The sequence below is a fragment of the Peromyscus eremicus genome, chromosome X (assembly GCF_949786415.1).
Source record: "Peromyscus eremicus chromosome X, PerEre_H2_v1, whole genome shotgun sequence".
NCBI lineage: Eukaryota > Metazoa > Chordata > Mammalia > Rodentia > Cricetidae > Peromyscus > Peromyscus eremicus.
In genome coordinates this window covers 97667760-97676692 of record NC_081439.1, presented here as the reverse complement: position 1 = coordinate 97676692, position 8933 = coordinate 97667760, and the positions used below count along the sequence as shown (strand labels likewise).

Below are 8933 nucleotides of genomic sequence, written 5' to 3'. Positions count from 1 at the left end.
GTAAAGTACAGAGGATAATAAAATGAATAGTGTTGTGCCTAAAAATTGGCCCACTTGTTCTTTTATAAAGATAGTTTTTAGATATTCAGTATCAATCCATATTTGATGTGTGTAATTTACATTAATTTTATTATTGCATCATGCAAACTTTCATTTTTTAGTCATCAGATTTGGTGCTTTCCTTATGCTTTTTTCCTTTTTATTATTTGAATTTAGACTTTTGCTGTTCCCAAGATTAATTTAAAAATCTAAGACTTTTAAAGATTTGCTTTTATTTTCAATTATGTGTCAGTATGTGTGTCTTCATGTGGGTAGATGCACATGAATGAAGGTGACTGAAAAATCCAGAAGTTTCAGTTCCCTAGATGGTTGTGAGTTGCCTGACATGGGTGCTGGGAACTGAATTTGGGTTCTCTGGGCGAGTAACAACTGTTCTTTACTGGTGAGCCATCCGACCAGCCCCCTGAGAGTTTTCTTTAATTTTCCCATTTATAAAGTTGTACTTTCTCATATTCATATACTTAACTCAATTAGAATTTATTTTCCTGGCAGGCTATAGCATTTGACTGTAACCTATGTTTCTAAAAATGTCATAAATATCATCTCTTCTCAATTGAAAATTCTGTATCAGATCCTTTTTTGTTTCATAAGCGTGATGATTGAGGATTTACGCCAATGTGTGATGTGTGCCGCCCACTAAACCTTGTTAAAACGTTGACACATTATCTGTCTGTTGTAAAAAATAAAAGAAAATTCTATACCATCATTTTGCTGGTGAATATATTGTTCTGTTGTAATTCATTTAATGAATTACCTCTCACTTTATAATAAAGTTTATATATATATTACTGCATAGTTTCCCTTTCTAAAAACTGAAAAAGTCAATAATCAATTAAAATAAATAATCATTTGCCATCAAGAAAAAAGAGAAAAAAGGAGCATCTTTGAAAAAATACCACCAGCCTTTTTGGCATTCTCATGAATATGGGAATTTCATTCTCATGAAATTTAGATCAACAGCTGTGGAGCCTTCATGGGACTGGACTAGGCCCTCTGCATAGTGAGACAGTTGTGTAGCTTGATCTGCTTAAGGGGCCCCTGGCAGTAGGATCAGAATCTATCTCTGGTACATGAGCAGGCTTTGTGGAGCCCACTTCTATGATGGGACACCTCACACAGCCTTGAGGCAAGGGGAGGTGCTTGGACCTACCTCTACTAAATGTACCTCCCTATGGGAGGCCTTACCTTCTTGTAGGAGAGAATGGAGGGTGGGTTGGGAGGGAGAGGCTGGAGGGGCGGGAAGAGGGAAGAGGGAGATCTTTGATTGGTATGTAAAATGAATTTAAAAATTTTCTTAACAAAAAAAATTACCAACAGCCTTTTTGGCACTCTTATATTTAGAATTCATAAATTCACCAAGTATTTATTAAATGCATCCTATGAGCCAGAACTATTCTGATTTGCTAAAGATATACCATACATATGATGGTAGATTGTTACTTATCATCTACAGCAATTTCTTATTATCATCTATAGCAATTTCTTACATACTTTTCTATGTTACATTAAACTAATTTAAAAGTATCTCAGTCTCTTCTAGATAATTATCTGAATTCACCCAGAAAAAAAAAAATGCACTCTGTTGCATTTGGAGGCAGTAATGAGAAAATGGCTATTCTTCTGGCCTGGCTGTTATTGCCACCAAACATAGCTATAAAAAAGAGTGAGTTTTTATGAAGCACCTGGGGTCTAATGGTAGTATGACGATGGCTGTGCACACCACTGGATGGCATATATAGCGTTGAGTTCTACAGCTCAGGTTCTCTAGTTCTGGCTGCTCTATTCCTCACTGTCCTAATTGTGGCAAAGGTTCTCTGTGGAGACTGAACAGGTATGTTGTTCAAGAAGCATACATATAGGTCCAATCAACTAATCACTCCCCCATCCCTTCCAGTGATCATAAATACATCATCCTTGTTTTGGGTTACCTTCTTCATTTGGTAGTTTGAATGAGAATGGCTCCAATAAGCTTATATATTTGATGTTTGTTTCCAGTTGATAAACTATTTTGGAAGTGTTAGAAGGTGTGGCCTTGTTGGAGAAGATGTGTCATTGAGAGTGGGTTTTGAGGTTTCAAAAGTCCACACCAGGCCCATCCAGTCTCTATCTATCTGTCTATCTCTATGTATGTATGTATGTATGTATGTATGTATGTATGTATGTATGTATGTATCTATCTATCTATCTATTTATCTATCACCTATCTATCTCTATCTCCCTCTCTCTTTTTCTTTCTCTCCTTCCCTCCTCTCTTTCTCCTCTCTCTGTCTCCATTTCTGACTCTGTATCTGTCTCTATGTCTCTGTCTCTCTGTCTGTCTCTCTCTTTCTCTCTCTCTCCCTCTCTCTCTCTCTTTCTCTCTCTCTCCCTCTCTCTCTCTCTTTCTCTCTCTCTTACCTATGGATCAAGTTTAAGCTCTCACCATATTCTTTACCATGGTGGCCATGAACTCATCCTTGGAAACTGTAAGAAAGCCCTCATTAAACACTTTCTTCCATTGGTTGCCTTGGTCATACCTCTTTACAGTAATAGAGAAGTAACAAGACACTTCATTAAATTTTATGGGTTCTGTTTCATGCAACTGATCCTAACTTCACAGCCATTCGAAATGGAGGATGAGACATAAACTAAATAATGCCACCCACTTTCAAACTGTGAATCACTTATTTATTAGGCGATGTAACATCATGGAAGGAGGATTATTTTGACTTAGAAGTGTCAGGCAAATTTCACTTAGGAGATGATTTTTAGCTTAGTCTTCAAGAGTAATTGAGGCAGAAGGAACAACCTGAGAAAGTCCAGGGACATGTGATTCTGGCACAAACAATTTGATGAGGCTGAGTCATGAGGTGGGTGTGATTGTACATGATGACTTGGAAGAACAGAAAAAAATATAGTGAGGGCAAAATTAAGAAAAGGAAATGACAAAAAATTGCATGTGCTGGATGAGAAGCAAATCAAAGATTGTTAAGTTTTTTGTCTATGTGGTAGTCCTTCCCTTGTTCTGCCCTTCCTTATTTCCCTTCTTCCCTTCCCCTTAAACAATGGTCCCTATGTTCTGGTGCTGGGGATAGAACCTAGGACCAGGCATATTTTAAGGACATGATGTACTACCTAGCCACCCCACCACTTCACAACAACAACAAAAAATCTCACTGTGTTAAACTCGTTTGGAGATATCTGATTTCTCCTGGGTCTGCTCTAACATTCAGCACAATGCCTTGAGCATGGCACTACTCGATAAATATTGGTTGAATGTTTGATCTGAGCTACTTGATTGGACCTTTAAGAGTAGTTAACAGAGTTAAGAAAATCAATGTGCTATTCTAAGTCATTGTTTGGAAAAGATTTAAGTCTTCACAATGGATTATACTGAGCTTGTTCCTTTATTTTATCTTCTTCAAGAGAAAGATCTTTATTCATTTCTTTCTGAATTGATCAGAGGAAGTATTATCTAGCATTCCATGTCTGGAGACTGGTGTCTGTATTCTTCCCTAAAGCCTTTTACCTTCCTAAAGCAGAAAACTGAGCTTTTTGTTGCTCTTTTCCCACAACAATAACAGCCACACTAATATTAACATTGCTGCTATTAATAATGTTGATGAAAATGCCAGAATAAATCAGAATCCCTTTCCTTCAGAGCACTTCTCAGTCCTGTATTGATGTTTTCACAGTCAGAGCTAAGATTTCTGTTGAGTTAAATTTACTTTTCACATTTCCCCCTAGGAATTGAGTAACAAAACCATTTTTGTTCCTTTAAAAAATGTGTGAAGGGAATTGATTGTTAATTAAGACCCTTGTTTTACTTCAGAAATGCCTTCTGCTACAAACATACAGACCTTAAAAATTATACAACCAAAACTTAGAACATGTTTTTAACCAGAAATTAAACAAAAGAATTATTAGATTTTTTACACGGTGTTATTGAAGTTTAAGGGAAGTAAAGATCATTGGTTGTAAGAAATCAGTTAAAGCCTAGTTCAGCAAACATTTTCTGTGCTTGAATAGAGGAGTACACTTTGGAGAAGTATGGCAAGGAAAATTATTTAGGGTATATCATACAAGAAGATAAGAATGATTGAAAAAAATCAACGACCAGAAAAAGAGGCTATTCTGATACAAGGTATATGGAGAAGTGTAGCAGGAATCTTAAAAGTTCTTATTAATAAAATCAAACCTGGAGCCAAGTACTGGGGTGAACACTGGAAGATCAGAGAGACAGAACAAGCCACAGCTAACCTCACCTGGCCAGCTTCTCAGCTGATCTTGTTTCCTCAGACTGGAAGCTTCTGTGTCCTCATCCCAATGGCTCTCAGCTGAACTGCTGCTCGAAAGCCTGAAGCTTAACCAGCTAAAAGCTTAACCAGCCAAATGCTTCTAGTTCCTGGTCTTCACGCCTTATATACCTTTCTGCTATCTGCTATCACTCCCTGGGATTAAAGGCATGAGTCACCATGCTTGGCTATATCCTTGAACACATAGATTTCTGTCTCTGGAATGCTAGGATTAAAGGCGTGTGCTACCACTGCCTATCCTCTATGTTTAATATTGGGGTTGTTCTGTCTCTGACCCCAGATAAGTTTATTAGGGTGCACAATATTTTGGGGAACACAATACCACGACAGAGAAGGAAACACTGGTATATTCAGACAGCACATGATTTTTCTTTATACTTTTTTGCATACTCGTTAGGGTTAGGAGCATGCCACACTAGTAGACAAGATGGTGGTCATTGTCTAGATCAGAAAATTTTAAACTTGTGCAATTTACAACCCCTTTACAGTGAAGAAAAATTAAAAAGTTTATTCATTTTTATTTTATGTGTGTGAGTGTTCTGCATGCATGTATTTCATCTGTGTAACACTTGTGTGCCTCATACCACTGGAGGTCAAAGGAGAGTGTTGGATCTTCTGGAACTGGATTTACAGGTAGTTGTGAATCACCATGTAGGTACCGGGAAACAATCCCAAGTCCTCTGGAAGAGCAGCCAGTGCTCTAAACTGGGAACCATCACTTCAGCCCCCCTCTCAATTAAGGTATATTTTATTTATTATTTGATTTTTTTCCTACATGTATATACTTTATTCTGATCATACCCATGTCTAGTTTCTTCCTTCCAACTCCTATTGAAACATGCATCATGTCCCCATCCCAACTTCATGTCTGTTTTAAAAAAGTATATTCCAGTGTGTCTGTTTAGTGTTGCCCATATAAACACAGGCATGGGGCCATCCACTGGAGTATGGAAACCTTCCCATGAGCACAACCTCAAAGAGAAATGACTCTCCCTTCCCAGATTATCATCACATCAATAGTTCCCAACTAGGGGTAGTGTAATTTACTACTAATTTAAATGAAATAATAATGTTTTAAAGGGTTTGTGTGATCTCTATAAGTGAAAAATATATAAAGCCAATTGAAAAAGGAGTATCTTTGATATTTGAGGAAATAGATGAATTGATCATGAATTATGTTTAGATAAATCTTGAAGGACTTTGACCCTAGGTCCCTGAATTTATGTTGTCCTGTATATGGAAACTTTTACCTATTGCAATTAAATTCCTTGGTGATCTATGTAGACTCAAAAGAGACCTATCAACAATCTAAACCACTTTATGTTTTCATGTCAAAAAATTATAAACATTGTCAGAGAAAGTTATGGGAATATAAAATGACACTACTCTCAGGAACTGTCCCTTGTCCTTCTGGTTGTAAGCCTTCACCTCTGATGACTGAGCCATCTTTCCAGCCCAGGAACTGTTTCTATATAGCTTCATATATGGCAAAATGAACTCACAGCTGGAGCAGGCCTTTCATGTGGGCATTTGATCTACTTACTGGCTATGTACATGACCTAGACCTGGTAGGAAGCAAGAAGGATTTGCAAATTTTCCTTGCTTTCTGATGGTGGGACTGACATGCATACTAGAGTCAAAAAGAGAGCAGAAACAGTTATTATGTGAACTGAAGCTGAAGGCAATGGAGTGGGGACAATTAGTTCTACTTCTGAGTAATTGCTGCTTTTCCCACTTGCTTTCTCTCATTTGGTCTTCTGTCTTCTCTCCATGCCATTGTTGGATATTTCCTACACAGAAAGCAATTAGTGATGGAAGTCATGGCTAATGCAAATAGCTCAGTAAATGATAGATTAGTGGCTTATTAAATCTAGTTCTATTTTTTTATTTTCAAATGGCCATAACTAGAAAAACAAGGCAAATAATTTACAAATCTGATGCATTTATAAATCCACTGATTCATCAAGTTTTATTGAGTGCTTATTATGTTCCAGTCACTATGCTAGATGTGACAAGAAAATCTAACGGGCCCATGCCACATAAGTGTCTTCTGCATACTCAGAAATGAAATCATCCTCAGTGTTGTCATGTTGCTGATGCCAAGAAGATTCTGGCAGAAACTTTTTACACTGATTTTGCTTCCCAAAGAAACAAGAATTGGTCTGAAGATGTAGAAATTAAGGTAAATATTCTCTCTACAAACTAAAGCAAAGTGAAGGAAACGCTGGTCTGACTTTCTTAGCTGAATAAAATTTTGTATAACTGATTCATAGATCTCAAAGCAAATACAGAAAGAGTTCTCATTAAGTCTGTCTTCCCACTCCAGAGTATTTTTCACATTATGAGCTAAATACCTATCTATATTTCATTTGAGATTGTTCATCTTTAATGAAACTGCTTATAGCCACATGATGATTATGATTTCAGGCTTCCAGCTATTATGTTTCTTTTAAATTTTTTAATCTTTAAAACTTATTTATTTAATTATTTTTAATTAAATATATATTATGTGATGTGTGTGCCATATAGGCCTGTTCATGTGCATAGATGGGTGCATATACACTTGTATTTATGAGAGTATGGAGATCTAAGGTTGAGATTGATGTGACCTTTTCACTTATGTACTACAGCAGTTATGGTTACTTGTACATGATTGAGTCCTTTAACATTCCATCATGGAAGGGAGTGGCCCATGAGGCCCCACCCTTCCCTGGAAAAAATACTGGCAGTTAGTGATTGCTGGTCAAGCCTAGGGTGTATCTTTCTTTAAAGTGATATAGCCATTGGGTAATTGCCTATGCTCTGGTAAATGACCCCTCATACATACATACAAGCGACCCTAATGAATTACAACAAATCATTTGTAAAAAGGGAGAAAGTATGGTGGTCTGGGGATATAACTCAGCAGTTAAAAGTGCATTTGTTACTCTTACAGAAAACATGGGTTCAGTTCCCAGCACCCACAATGCTGACACACAACCATCTGTAACTCCAGTTCCAGGTCACCTAGTGTTTTCTTTAGACCTCTGTGGGGAACAAGCTCACATATTGTGTATATACATACTTGCAGGTAAAACACTAATACACATAAAAGTAAAATAAGGACGTCTAAAAATGTTTTCTTAAAAAAGAGGGATAAGAAAAAGTAATAGCAGGTGAGTGTGATCAGAATACGTTATGTGCTTGGAGAAGAGTTTTTGAAATTAATAAAAATATTTTTTTAAAGAAAATGAGTTTTCTGGTTATTCATGAAACCAGATGGAATCGTGCTTTTAACAGAAAATCAAGTTTAGGTATAAGAATAGAAATAAATGAAAGGCTGAAAATTTGGGCTTGAAAATAAAAGTCTATAGTAGAAATCTGATGCTAGAAGCCACAGTGAAGCATAGGTTTTTACTCCAAGTGAGCTGGGGCACTGGGAGGAAAATTAGAAGTCTTTACTTAGCAAATGAAATGACACAGGGCACTAAGCTGTTCTACACACTTAAGTGCAAAGGAAATCAATACATGACCCTTTAGGGATGTTTTTGAAGGAGTGGACTAGGGTCAGATAATTTTGTTAAGATTTTGTGAGACAAATTGCTGGTTCTTGAATTGAGCCTTTCCCTTTCATCTTATTTTTGAGAAAATAAATCTCTAATTGTATTCCATTACTGGATTTTAATCAAGAGAAACAATTGAATCAGCTCATTGTGAGCCATTGTTCTTGGCAAGATGATTGCCTTACAGCTGGGCTTAAATTGGAGGTAGTCTAGAGAACAGTGGTTCCCAAATCTGAACATGTATCATCAATCCCACAAGGCACTGGAGAGATGGCTCAGCAGTTAAGAGATCTTATACTCCGTGACACCTTCTTCCAATTTACTTCCTCTTCCACAGTTCCCAGCACCAACATGGCACCTCACAACTCTCTATAACTACAGTTCTGGGGCTTCCAATGCCATCTTCAGGCCTGTGAAGCACTGTGTACCTGCAGGACACATACAAACACATGGGCAAAACACTCATGTACACAAAATAAAATATATAAAAAATAATACCAAAGAAATAGCTCAAGTTCTATGAAAATCCAAATCACCAGGTCTTTCCTACCTGCTAATGGTTCTCAGAAAGGGATTCTGGCTGGAATTCTGAGAACTTACATTTCCAACAAGTTTTCAAGTAATGTTGATGCTTTAGTCCTGGGAATTGTAGTGTAAGAGTCAATGTCCTGGGATGAATTCCAAGGTCCTGCTGTAGAGTCAATTAAATGAAACAAGCAAAACAAACAAACAAACAAACAAACAAGAAACAAGCAACTATACCTGTAAATAATTTAAAGGAGATATTAATATGTGCTTTCACAGAAATGCCCCATGTTGGGCTAATTTATACACAGGGACTAAAACTCAGATTTTTGTGTGCAAATGTCTATTGCACATGTGTAGGGAAGCATATGCATAATCATAAAAGTACATGGGTGTGCATGTGTCTATGGAGGCCTTGAGCGGTGGTTTTGAGACAGGATCTCTGACTAGGACTTGGAGTTCATTGATTAGACTAGGTTGGCTGGCCACTGAACTCCAAGGATCCTCCGTG

General features: G+C 37.2%; 1 non-coding gene across 1 annotated transcript; it reads left to right on the top strand.

The window, feature by feature from the left end:
• The first annotated feature begins 631 nt into the window (after positions 1-631).
• Positions 632-736, top strand: LOC131900316 (small nucleolar RNA U13). The gene has a single exon (XR_009376214.1). It is a non-coding gene; the product is annotated as a small nucleolar RNA U13 (small nucleolar RNA).
• Positions 737-8933: the final 8197 nt, after the last annotated feature.